The sequence below is a fragment of the Penaeus japonicus genome, unplaced genomic scaffold, assembly GCF_977035675.1.
Source record: "Penaeus japonicus unplaced genomic scaffold, GWHDUDI00000001_assembly GWHDUDI00000003, whole genome shotgun sequence".
Taxonomy (NCBI): domain Eukaryota; kingdom Metazoa; phylum Arthropoda; class Malacostraca; order Decapoda; family Penaeidae; genus Penaeus; species Penaeus japonicus.
In genome coordinates, this window is record NW_028234405.1 from 49,626,552 (window position 1) to 49,639,051 (window position 12,500).

At 43.5% G+C, this 12,500-nt stretch overlaps 1 protein-coding gene across 15 annotated transcripts in view; it reads left to right on the forward strand.

Moving 5' to 3' along the window:
• The window catches only part of LOC122247834 (focal adhesion protein tensin), a 345,161-nt gene that overhangs the window by 124,968 nt on the left and 207,693 nt on the right, over nucleotides 1-12,500 (forward strand). The gene's annotated exons all lie outside the window — the stretch shown is intronic.

Here is a 12,500-nt window from a genome sequence, read left to right on the forward strand (position 1 = left end):
TAAGTATGTTGTGTGTTTTTGTAAGTATGTTGTGAGTTTTTGTAAGTATGTTGTGTGTTTTTGTAAGTATGTTGTGTGTTTTTGTAAGTATGTTGTGTGTTTTTGTAAGTATGTTGTGTGTTTTTGTAAGTATGTTGTGTGTTTTTGTAAGTATGTTGTGTGTTTTTGTAAGTATGTTGTGTGTTTTTGTAAGTATGTTGTGTTTTTCTGTATGTTGTGTGTTTTTGTAAGTATGTTTTTATAAGTATGGTGTGTGTTTTTGTAAGAATGTTGTGTGATTTTGTAAGTATTTTGTGTGTTTTGTAAGTATGTTGTGTGTTTTTGTAAATATGATTTTTTATAAGTATGGTGTGTGTTTTGTAAGTACGCAGTGTTTTCTTGTAATTATGTTGTCTATTTTTGTAAGTAGTGTGCTTTTTAAGTATGTTGTGTAAATAAAGGTAGATAAATAACGGGAAAGGAAAATATGTGTCAGAGAGAGAGAGAGAGAGAGAGAGAGAGAGAGAGAGAGAGAGAGAGAGAGAGAACCTAAAGAACAAAGAGAAAGGGAGGAAAAGGAGAAAGCTGAATAATCTCTAAGGAATACAACACCGGTCCGGCCAATAATTGTATGCATCGGTATTCAAGTGTTAGGAGGAAGGGGGAGTGGGAGTGGGAGTAGGAGAGGGAGTGGGAGTGGGAGTGGGAGAAGGAGAGGGAGAGGGAGAGGGAATGGGAGTGGGAGAGGGAGTGGGAGTGGGAGTGGGAGTGGGAGTGGGTGAGGGAGAGGGAGTGGGAGTGGGAGTGGGAGAGGGAGTGGGAGTAGGAGTGGGAGCGGGAGAGGGAGAGGGAGTGGGAATGGGAGTGGGAGTGGCAGAGGGAGAGGGAGAGGGAGAGGGAGAGGGAGAGGGAGTGGGATTGGGAGAGGGAGTGGGAGATGGAACGGGAGAAGGAAGGAAAGGAGAGAGAGGAAGGGGAAGAGCGAGAGTGGAAGAGTGAAAGAGATGAAAAGAGGGAGAAAGATAGAAAGGCAGAGAAGAATCAAAGGGAGAGAGTGTGAGAGGGAGAGAGAGAAATAGGACGAGAAAGATAGGGAGAGAGAAGGAGGGAGAAAGAGGTCACAGCAAGAAGGGGGAAAAGAAAGAGATGGAGAAAGAAGGAGAGAGGAAAAAAGAGAAGGAAAAAAAGAGAGAGAGAGAGAGAGAGAGAGAGAGAGAGAGAGAGAGAGAGAGAGAGAGAGAGAGAGAGAGAGAAAGAGAGAGAGAGAAAGAGAAGGAAAGGGAATGAGAGAAAGAGAAGGAAAGGGAATGAGAGAAAGAAAAGACGAAAACCGAAAGCGAAACAGAAAGAGAAAAAGAAAGAAAAAATGTTAAAAAAAAAAGAGAGAGAACGAGAAACAGAGAGAGAGAGAAAAAAAGAAAATGATCGCAAGGACCTTTCTGCGCAAGACGTGGCAACACCTGCCAAACCCAGGGCGAGGATACAGGAGGTGCGGAAGGTTCAGGGGAAGGGAGGGAATGCAGGACCTCTGTGGCACGTAGGATACAGGGATGGCACGCTGAGGGGAAAAGGAGGGGGAACGGGGGGAGGGGGGAGACTGGTACACTGAAGGGAAAAGGAGGGGGAAGGAAAGGTTGGGGGGAGAGGGAAGGGAGAGGAGAGAGGGAAGGGAAGGAAAGGGAAGGGAAGGGAAGGGAAGGGAAGAGAAGAGAAGAGAAGAGAAGAGAAGAGAAGAGAAAAGAAAAAAGAAAAGAAAAGAAAAGAAAAGAAAAGAAAAGAAAAGAAAAGAAAAGAAAAGAAAAGAAAAGAAAAGAAAAGAAAAGAAAAGAAAAGAGATAGAGAAGAGATAGAGAGAGAACGAGAGGTTTTATATACATAACCTGAGAGAAAAGTTATATACCTCAAGAAATACATTAAAACAGAAAAAAAAACAGAAAGAAAAACCCAAGAAACAACCCCCCTACCCACCCTACCACCACCACCCTACCCCCCCCCACAGAAAGAAGAAAAAAACAACAGAAAACCCCAAGAAACAACCCCTCCTACCCACCCTACCACCACCCCACCTCCCCCCCACCTCCTCCTGCAAGAAAAAGCTCTTGCGGTTAGAGTCAGCGATAACAACGAAGGAACAGGTGCATGAAGGTGATATCAGATAAGCAACACGCTTCCTTTTACTTCAGTCTTGCAAAGCCCTGATAATAGCGTTAGTCGAGGGTCTTTTGTCTCCGTAGAGTGGCTCTCTTCTATAACGAACTATTTTTCTTTTTTCATCGGACGGAACCCTCGCGTCTGGGGTGGGTGGGTGGTGGGAGTAGGGTAGGTGTCGTTTTTTGAGCCTCTTGTTTGGAAGGAGTGTGTGTGTGGGGGGGGGTGTCATGCTTGTGCTTTTTTTTTTAGGTTTTATTTCTTGTCTTGTGGTTTTCTTCTTCTTTTTATTCCTCCTTTTCTTCTCTCTCTTTTTTTCTTCTTCATTTTCGGATTTTTTATGCTTCGTTTCTTTCTCCTTCTCTTTTCCTTTCTCTCCTTCTCTTTCTTCGTCTGCTTCTCTTTTCCTTCTGCTCCTACTGCTCCTCCTCCTTCTCTTCTTCTTCTTCTTCATATTCCTCTTCCTCTTCATCCTCTTTCTATTCATCATAATATTCATCTTCAACCGTTCGTTCCATTATTATTATTATTATTATTATTATTATTATTATTATTATTATTATTATTCCTCCTCTTCTCCTCCTCCTCCTCCTCCTCCTCCTTTTCCTCCTCCTCCTGTTCTTCTTCGTCCTTCTCCTTCTTTGTCTCCTCAATTTTTTTTTTTTTTTTTTTTGAGAATTTTATTCGCGTAAAAGTAACTCTTTGTCTTATACTTTTTCAACAAAGAGCAAGTTTTGTCTTTTCTCTGTTTTTAGATGAATAGTCCTTTTCTTGAAACATTTATTTCTTTGCTTTCAAAGAAATTAATTTTATCGATATTCTTATTCAAAAAAATATCTTTCTTTTCTTATTCTCCTTAGAAGGATTGTTTCCCCCCCCTCTCCCCTTCCCCATCTTCTCCCCGACTTCATCACTTCTCTCTCTCCTTCTTTCCTTTCTCTCACACTCTCCCTTCTCCCTTTTCCCCTCTCTCTTCCCCTTCCCGTTCTCCTTCCCCATCTCATCACTCTTTCCCTATCCTTCTCTCCTTCCCCTCCCACTCTCCCCTCCTCCTTTCTCCTTCCCCCTCTTCCTCCCCCTATTCCTCCTTCTCCCCCTCTCCCTCCCCCTCTCCTCTCCCTCTACCTCCCCCTCCCCCACTCCCTCCCCCTCCCCCTCTCCTCTCCCTCCCCCTCTCCCTCTCCCTCTCCCTCTCCCTCTCCCCTCCCTCCCTCCCTCCCTCTCCCTCTCCCTCTCCCCTCCCCTCTCCCCTCCTCTCCCTCTCTCCCCTCTCCCCCTCTCCCTCTCCCTCCCTCTCCCTCTCCCTCTCCCTCTCCCCGCCCCCGCAATGCAAAGTCTTGCAAGCATAAGGGGAAGCAACACAAGCACTACACGCGCGTGCAGATTAACGCTGATAAACCACTCAAGACAAACACATAAACAGCGACAAGGGTTAGATAAGATCATGCAGAGAGATGCCATTAGGGAAGGCAAGCAAGCAAACGACTAGACTCACAAGTCGCTCATGGATTCACATGGAGTGACGCACATATGCACACGTACGTACATACACACGCACGATGGCAAACACGTACGCAAATACACATGATGCTCAAACGCAGACTTGGACGTGCGCACGCTTCAAACAAACATACACACACACACACACACACACACACACACACACACACACACACACACACACACACACACACACACACACACACACACACACACACACACACACACACACACAGGCTCACCCCCTCACATACCCATACACCCACCTACCCTACCCCACCCTTGCCCCTTCTCCACGCACATAAAAAGGGAAACACACACACACACACACACACACACACACACACACACACACACACACACACACACACACACACACACACACACAGGCTCACCCCCTCACACACCCATACACCCACCTACCCTACCCCACCGTTACCCCTTCTCCACGCACATGAAAAGGGACACACACACACACACACACACACACACACACACACACACACACACACACACACACACACACACACACACACACACACACACACACACACACACACACTAAATAACACTATTCTTGGGCAGAATAGCGTCATCGTCTATGGAAATGAAAGCGGGAGGAATACGCAATTAACAATTAAATAGACGAATTATCTGAATCGAAGGGGATTAAAATAAACTTTTAATTGACAGGATGGATGGAGAGAAAAATATTTAGAGAGAAAAATAGGCAGCGAGGTTGGCATTAAGAGTTAAGCCAAATATAGGAACGGTTTTGTTTTGTTTCTATTCTTCATTGGTGTTTCATTTCTGTTCCATTATTCTGTTATTTTCTTACTTTATCTCTCTCTCTCTCTCTCTCCCTCTCTCTTTCTCTTTCTCTCCCTTTTTTTCTTTTCTTTCTCTCCTTCATTTTCTATCCCCTCTTCTCTCTTCTTTCCTTTTCCTTTTAGCCTCTCTCTTCTCTCCTCTTCCCCCACTTCTATCCCCCTCCTCTTTCCTCTCTCACCTCCTTCCTCTCTCCTCTCCCTTCCCTCTCTCTTCCCTACCCCATCTAGCCACCTCTCTCGCCTTCCCTCACCTTAACGCGCCTCCCAGAACCACACCTCTCAAACAAACCTTTCCCAAAAAATGAGAAAAAAGAGAAAAAAAGAGAGAAAAAAAACACCCGTCCTCCTTACACACAACTCCCATTGGTCTCATAAGCCGTTTACGAAGTTCATTCTACCTCCCGCCATTTCTCTCACCTTCTCTTTCTCTCTCTCTTCCTCTTTCTTTGTCTCATCCTTTCGCATTCTTTCTCCTCTACCCTCTTCCACCTCCTTCCTCCTGCAACTCCTCTTTTTTCTCTTTCTCCTCCTCCTCCTTTTCCTCCTCCAACTCTTTCTCCTCCTTTTCCTCCTCCTCCTCCTCCTCCTCCTCCTCCTCCTCTTCCTCCTCCTCCTTCTCCTCTTCCTCCTTCTTCTCCTCCTCCTCCTTCTCTTCTTCCTCCTTCTTCTCCTCTACCTCCTTCTCTTCCTCTTCCTCCTCCTCCTCCTCCTCCTCCTCCTCCTCTTCCTCTTCTTCCACCTTCTCACTCAACTCTTTCTTCCCCGCCCTTGTGCCTCTCCCATCTCACCTTCTCTCGCGCTCACGGTGAGGAGGGAGGAGGAGGGAAGGAGTGAGGGGGGGGGAGAGAGAGAGAAGGGGGAGGGGTAGGGGGTTAGGGAGGGATTGAGCTCAGCATGAGGGGTATGGGGGATGTGGCGCAGGGAGGAGGAGGGGGGGAGGGCGTGTGAGAGCGTGCGTCCAGCCTATATGCCAAGGGTCACGGGGAGGCGGTGGCGTCTGTTCCTGGTGGTGGTGCTGCTGCCTCTCTTCCCCACATCTCTCTCTTTCTCTCTTTCTTCTCTTTCTATTTCTATCTCTCTTTCTATTCCTCTCTCTCTTTCGCTCTCTTTCGCTCTTACTCTCTTTCTATTTCTCTCTCTTTTTCTTTCTCTTTCGCTCTTTCTCTCTTTCTTTCTCTCCCTCTTTTTCTTTCTCTTTCGCTCTTTTTCTATTTCTTTCTCTCCCTATTTTTCTTTCTCTCTCTGTTTTTTCTCTTTCTCTCTTTTTTTTTCTTTCTCTCTCTTTCTTTCGCTCTCTCTCTGTGCCTTTTTCTCTCTCTCTTTCTTTCTCTCCCTCTTTCTTTCTTTCTCTCTCTTTTTCTTTCTCTTTTTTCGTTCCCCCACTCCTCTCTCTCTCTCTCTCTCTCTCTCTCTCTCTCTCTCTCTCTCTCTCTCTCTCTCTCTCTCTCTCTCTCTCTCTCTCTCTCTCTCTCTCTCCGTCCTCCCCCCTCTCTCTCTGTCAATCTATCTATCTCCCTCCCTCCCCCCCCCCCCTCTCTCTCTCACTCTCACTCACCCATCACTCAATTACTCACCTCTCATTCACACAATCAGTCCCTCCCACACTGCTAGTTGCTCCATCTTGCATGCCATTGCAAGATTGCTTTGATTATTCATCTTGCCTTCTATTTTGGGGAAACTTTCTTTGTATGCCATGATGCTAGAGGCATAATGGAAGCAAGGGATGCCTGTCCCGGGATGGTGTGGAAGCGGGTGATGGTGTTAGTGATGAAAATATCACGAGCAGTAATGGTGATGATGATGATTAGTGATTATAGTGATAAGGATGATGGTGGTGGTGATTATTTATGATGTTGGTAGTAAGAATGGTAATGATAATAATGATGATGATGATAATCATAATCATAATCACGATAATGATAATCATAATCATGATAATGATAATAATAATGATGATAATAACGATAATGATAAAAGTCATAATAATAATGATAATAATGATAATAGTAATGATAATAAGTTTGATAATAACTATAGATAATGGTAATGATAATGATAATTATAAAAATAATGATGATATTGCTAATGATTATGATAACAATGATGGTGATGATTATAGACATTAACAATAACAACAACAACAACGAAAATGATAATAATAATGATGATGACGAAGATGAGGAACCCAACACACTATTAAAAACAAAAATAACAGGAGCACCAACACAACGCCCCCCCCCCCCAAATCCCCCTTTCCAAGTGGCTTCGCACTGTGGCGTTGTCGGCGAGAGAGAGAGAGAGAGAGAGAGAGAGAGAGAGAGAGAGAGAGAGAGAGAGAGAGAGAGAGAAACTGATGCTGTCATTCTCATCTGTCGCGACAAAGCGGAAGTGAATGATGGAGAGGGAGGAAGGAGGCTGGTGTTATGGTGATGGAGCAAAGAGGAAATTGCTTTTGCTGTGGCGATGGAGGCGTGGTGGGGATTGTGGATGGTGGTGATGATGGAGGTTGGATGGAGTGAAGGGCGGGTGGGTTGGGTTGGAAGGAGGTGAGCGTTGTGAGGGTGATGGTGGTGATGGAGGGTTTGATGGTGAAGGTTATGATGATGATGATGATGAGGAGGAGGAGGAGGAGCAGAAGCAGGATGATGATGATGATGATGATGATGATGATGATGATGAGGAGGAGGAGGAGGAGGAGGAGGAGGAGCAGGATGATGATGATGATGAGGAGGAGGAGGAGGAGGAGCAGGATGATGATGATGATGATGATGATGATGGTGGTGGTGGTAATGACTGTGGTTGCAGTAGCCGAGGTAATACTCCAAGTGGTGGAGACATGATGTTGAAAATGAGGATAGGAAATGACGGGTCGATATGATTGCAATGAGAAAGGATAAAGTTGATGAGAGCAACATTGCAAGTCCAGTAACGGCAAAATTGATGTAATGATGATGACAGGGAATCGCTAATGGTAATGAAATTGTTGCAATCAAGCATTGGTCTCTGTAGCGGGTTGTGCTGGCCCGTCATGCAATTGCTGAATGTCCCTGCATCTGAGGACTGACCCGCTTACCCGACTGTCACTGTATTTTATTTTTATCCTTTTTTTGGTCGCTGTTTTTAGGGCACGTTGGTGCCTCTTGTCATTTTTCTTTCGTATTTGTCTCTCCCTCTGTTAGCGAAAGAGGGATAAGGGAGGAGAGGCAAAAAGGGGGAAATCGAGGGGAGACAGGAAGAGGGGAGAGGACGAGATGTGAGATAAATATATATGAAATAGGATAACATGTGTCCAATGAAAGGGGAAATGGAAGCGAACTCAAAAAAGAGGGGAGTGTCCTAGACATACGCCATGCGACGAGGGTTTCCAAGTACTTTCAGGCGCACTTTAACACTATGGTATTGTTTATGGTGAGTATAGTGTCGAGTATTGTAAGATGTAAAGCTGTGGTATTTGAGAGACGGTGAAAAGCCTTGATAGAGAAATGGAATAAATGATATATGATAAATGATAAATATACTAAATACAGAAATGGCTATAAGAGCCATTGAATTAAAGAGCAATGAACGGGAAATAGATAGATAGACAGATAGATAGATAGATAGATAGATAGATAGATAGATAGACAAATAGATAGATAGATAGATGGATAGATAGATAGAAAGATAGATAGATAGACAGACAGATAGATAGATAGATAGATAGATAGATAGACAGACAGATAGATAAAGACTATTAAGAGCTACCGAAGGGACATAGAGGAATGGGAAATAGACAGGTTTTGAAGATAATAAAAGCTGATGAGGGGGTACGATTATAAATAGGGGGAAGGGGGGGGGAATATAGGTGAAAAAAAAAATGAAGATGAAGAGACAGGTTCAAAACGCCTCGGGGTGTTTCAAATGTCGCTCTATACGAGAGGGAAGTCAACCTCCCGAAGAAGAAGAAGAAGAAGAAGTGGTAACCGAAGGAATTGATTTTCATCTTGCTATTGCAGGCTTGTCGTCTCTGCCATGTGTGGTTCTGGTGTCTGGCTATCAGTCTGATATTTAGAGTAGCCTTTTATTAGCATTTTATATCGTTCTGTCGTAGGGAGTCTTTAGTCTTTACGTTTCGTTTTTCTTGGTGTGTTCGCTATAAGGATCTTAATCAGGATCATGTGATAGCGTGATGAATGGAGTGATTATGATGTTAATGATGATGATGGTGATGATGATGATGATGATGATGATGATGATGATGATGATGATGATGATAACTGAAGTAACGATAATGACATGACGAACGATAAGGAAAAGGGAGATAAAAAGAATCAGCTTGCCGGCAAGGCAGCGGGAGATAAAGCCATGACGCCCTCGGAATTGATGACGTCACAGTGACGCCGCCGCCACCGTGACGTCAATCACAGCGAGGGTGACATCACCACCTCTTGCCCCGACGCCATAGGAGGAGGGGGTTGGCGCCACCAGCCGGTTGTGACGTCACCGCAGGACTGTGTAGGCGGCGCGGGAGGAGGAGGAGGAGGAAGAGCAAGCTGGGGGGGTGGGGGAGGGGGTGGGGGGGCGAGTGGCTTGATTTACGATGCCAAGTCGGCTTGCTCCGTCTCGGGTTCGGGCTTGACTGGGGGGGGGGGGGGAAACGGGTTGCCGAGAGAGATTGAAATATCGGAAGAAGGGAAGATTCTTTTGTGCTTTCCTTTCTCTCCCCCCTCCCCCCCTTTTTTTTCTTTTTTTCTTTCTCTCTCCTTTTTCGTTCGTTTTTGTTGTTGTTTTCTTGATAAGGTTGGGGATTGGCTGGCTGGCTGGGTGGCTCTTCGGACTGGCTCCTCTTTCATGGTGGTTGTTCATGGAAAGGGTGATAGGATGTAAAACGGAAGTGACAGCAGGTTGGAATTGCTAAAAGGATACGTAGGATGGCGTTGTAATTAGTAAGAGAACGCGGGGGCACGGATTATTTCACACACACGCGCACGCACACACACACAATCACACAATCACACACACACACAATCACAATCACACACACACACAACCACACACACACTTAATCACAATCACACACACACACAATCACAATCACACAACCACACAAACACACACACACACTTAATCACAATCACACACACACATAATCACAATCACACAACCACACAAACACACACACACACTTAATCACAATCACACACACACACAATCACAATCACACAACCACACAAACACACACACACACTTAATCACAATCACACACACACATAATCACAATCACACACACACACACAATCACACACACACAACCCACACACACAATCACACACACACAACCCACACACACAATCACAATCACACACACACAATCACAATCACAAACAAACACAAACACATACAACAACATGAAAGTCCCCCCCCCCCTTCACCGTAGCGACGACACCACGCCTAGAGCAGCGAGCGGAATAAAACGGGCAACAACGCGGCATTCAGGTGCCTGTCGCTTCCATGATTAAAATTGCTCGTCGTGACCTGCTCGTGCTCGTTTCGTATGGATAACATCGGGCGTATGATTGTTTCCGGTGGTTGGATATATCGTATATCCACTGTGAGGGGGGGGGGGAATGTAAATATATATATAATAAAAAAAAGGAGAGAGAAAACCTCCAAAATAAAACGAGATTATTAAAGACCAAACAACACGTCTCGTTGAACATTCACTTTTGTTCACACGCGGGTTGAACATTTGTGTGCTGACGCGAGGTCTCCCTTACCTCTCCTATATCCCCCCCTCCCCAGCCCCCACTCCCTTTCCCGCCACAACTACGCCCACTCGCCTGGAGGCTATATATATATGTACATATATATATATATATATATATATATATATATATATATATATATATATATATATATATATGTGTGTGTGTGTGTGTGTGTATGTGTGTGTGTGTGTATGTGTGTGTGTGTGTGTCTGCGTGTGTGTATGTATGCGAGCGCGTCTGTGTTGTGTTGTGGCATGGTGTATGTATGTATATGTACTGTATTTATGTGTATATGTATGTATGTAAGTATATGTATTATGTATATTATGTATGTATGTATGTATGTATGTATGATATCCAATAAATATGTATATAAACCTCATACTTGTGTTCCTTGACTCTCCCACTAAGCCACCGTCTTGGTCACTTACTCTTATTATCTGAGATCACACGAGATTTCGACTTAGATCTCTGGTGCTCTGTCTTCCCCGTTGTTTGATCAGGATGGTCCAACGAAATACTGGATACTACATTATACTACAGCGAGCTTATAAATTTTCTGACTGATTTCATAAAAAAAAGAAAATCCGATCTATTAAATATGTAGCTGGGTGTGCTGTTGTATATCTTTTCTTATTTACAAGCCTCAAAGATACAGACATTTTATAAAAAAAAAAAAATAATAATTATAGATCTAACGCCAATAAAGATAGTATATTATGTATTTTAATCCCTTGGAAACATCTCATAAGATTACTGAAAGAAACCGGAAAGAAAATGAATGGAGGAAAAACAAACTCAAACGAAGAATGAAGACAATAATCCCATAGATTTTAATCCATTTCGATACCTTTAGAATTAGTGAAATAAACCGAAAAAAAACAGGTGTTATAGATCTAACTCCAACACAGCTAGCCTACTATGCCTTTGAATCCCTTAGATACACCTTATAAGAATCATTGAACTGGACCGAATCCCTTTAATAGTATCCAAGCAGCTTTAAAACAGTCTGAGCGTCGTCTGTCCGGCCTGAAACGTTGCGAGCACGTGGGGCCCAGTATAGATCCCGCGGGGAACTGAGACCGCTGCAGCAACCACGCCACCGCCACCGCTACCGCTACCACCACCGCTACCGCCGCCGCTACGGACTGAAACAGCGCCTACTCTCGCTTTCTCGAGATGGACTTTGCCTTTTCGTTTGGACTTTGCTTTTTTCGTCTGTTTTTTCTTTCTTTAATTTTTTATTTTTTACATATTGTCTTTTCTCTGGTTTGTTTCCTTTTTTTTCTTGTTTTCATCCGTTGTCTCTGTTTGTTTGTGTGTATATGTCTGTCTCTCTGTCTATTTCACTCTGTCTCTCTTTCTTTCTCTCTCTCTCTCTCTCTCTCTCTCTCTCTCTCTCTCTCTCTCTCTCTCTCTCTCTCTCTCTATCTATCTATCTCTCTCTCTCTCTCTTTCTCGCTCTCTCCCTCTATCTATCTATCAATCTATCTATCTATCTATCAACCTCACACGCACACACTTCCAAAATCTTTTGGTTCAAATTTAGAATAATTCAAGTAGTGGTCACTTCACTTGACCATATCTTATTTTGAAAATGATTCTTTTACACAACGATCTAGCTAATATATAGAACTCTGGTATCTTAATGACAGGTCGGATTCCGTAACATAAATTAATTCAATGAACATCAAGCATCTCAGGAGAGTCGATATGACAGACCCAATTATATGATATTTTGAATTATGTTAAGGCGGTCTTTGGTTATATTATGATTATGTTATAGAGTGATATAATGTGTTATAAATTATGCTACCATTGTGACAGTACAATCAGTAATTAACACTTGTCTAGTTCAGTACCCTCTGCCATCTGGAAATGCAATGTTCACACTATCATACCAATCACGAATTTAATTGCTTGGGTATAGGCAAATAAAGGAACCCTGCCATAGCATTATACCTAGAGTATTACACATAATTTGTAGGCTGTTGCGAAAATCAGATGGAATTAAGTATTAACATACATCGTTAATACACTATTCCAATCATCCAATTTTTCTTCATATGGATATAACTTCTGCAAAGAGAAGTTTTATACAACGTACTGCATTAGTATACAACATCCATTTCGTACATTTCGCGGATATGCTGTTTATTCTAACAGTCAATAACACCCAACCTAAAAGTCCACAATACCTTAATCCACTATGGCTACACATCCCTCTCTTTTGCCACGTGTCCTAGAGTAGTGCTCCATATAACGAATAACGATAGTATTTATCAGTAATAAAAGA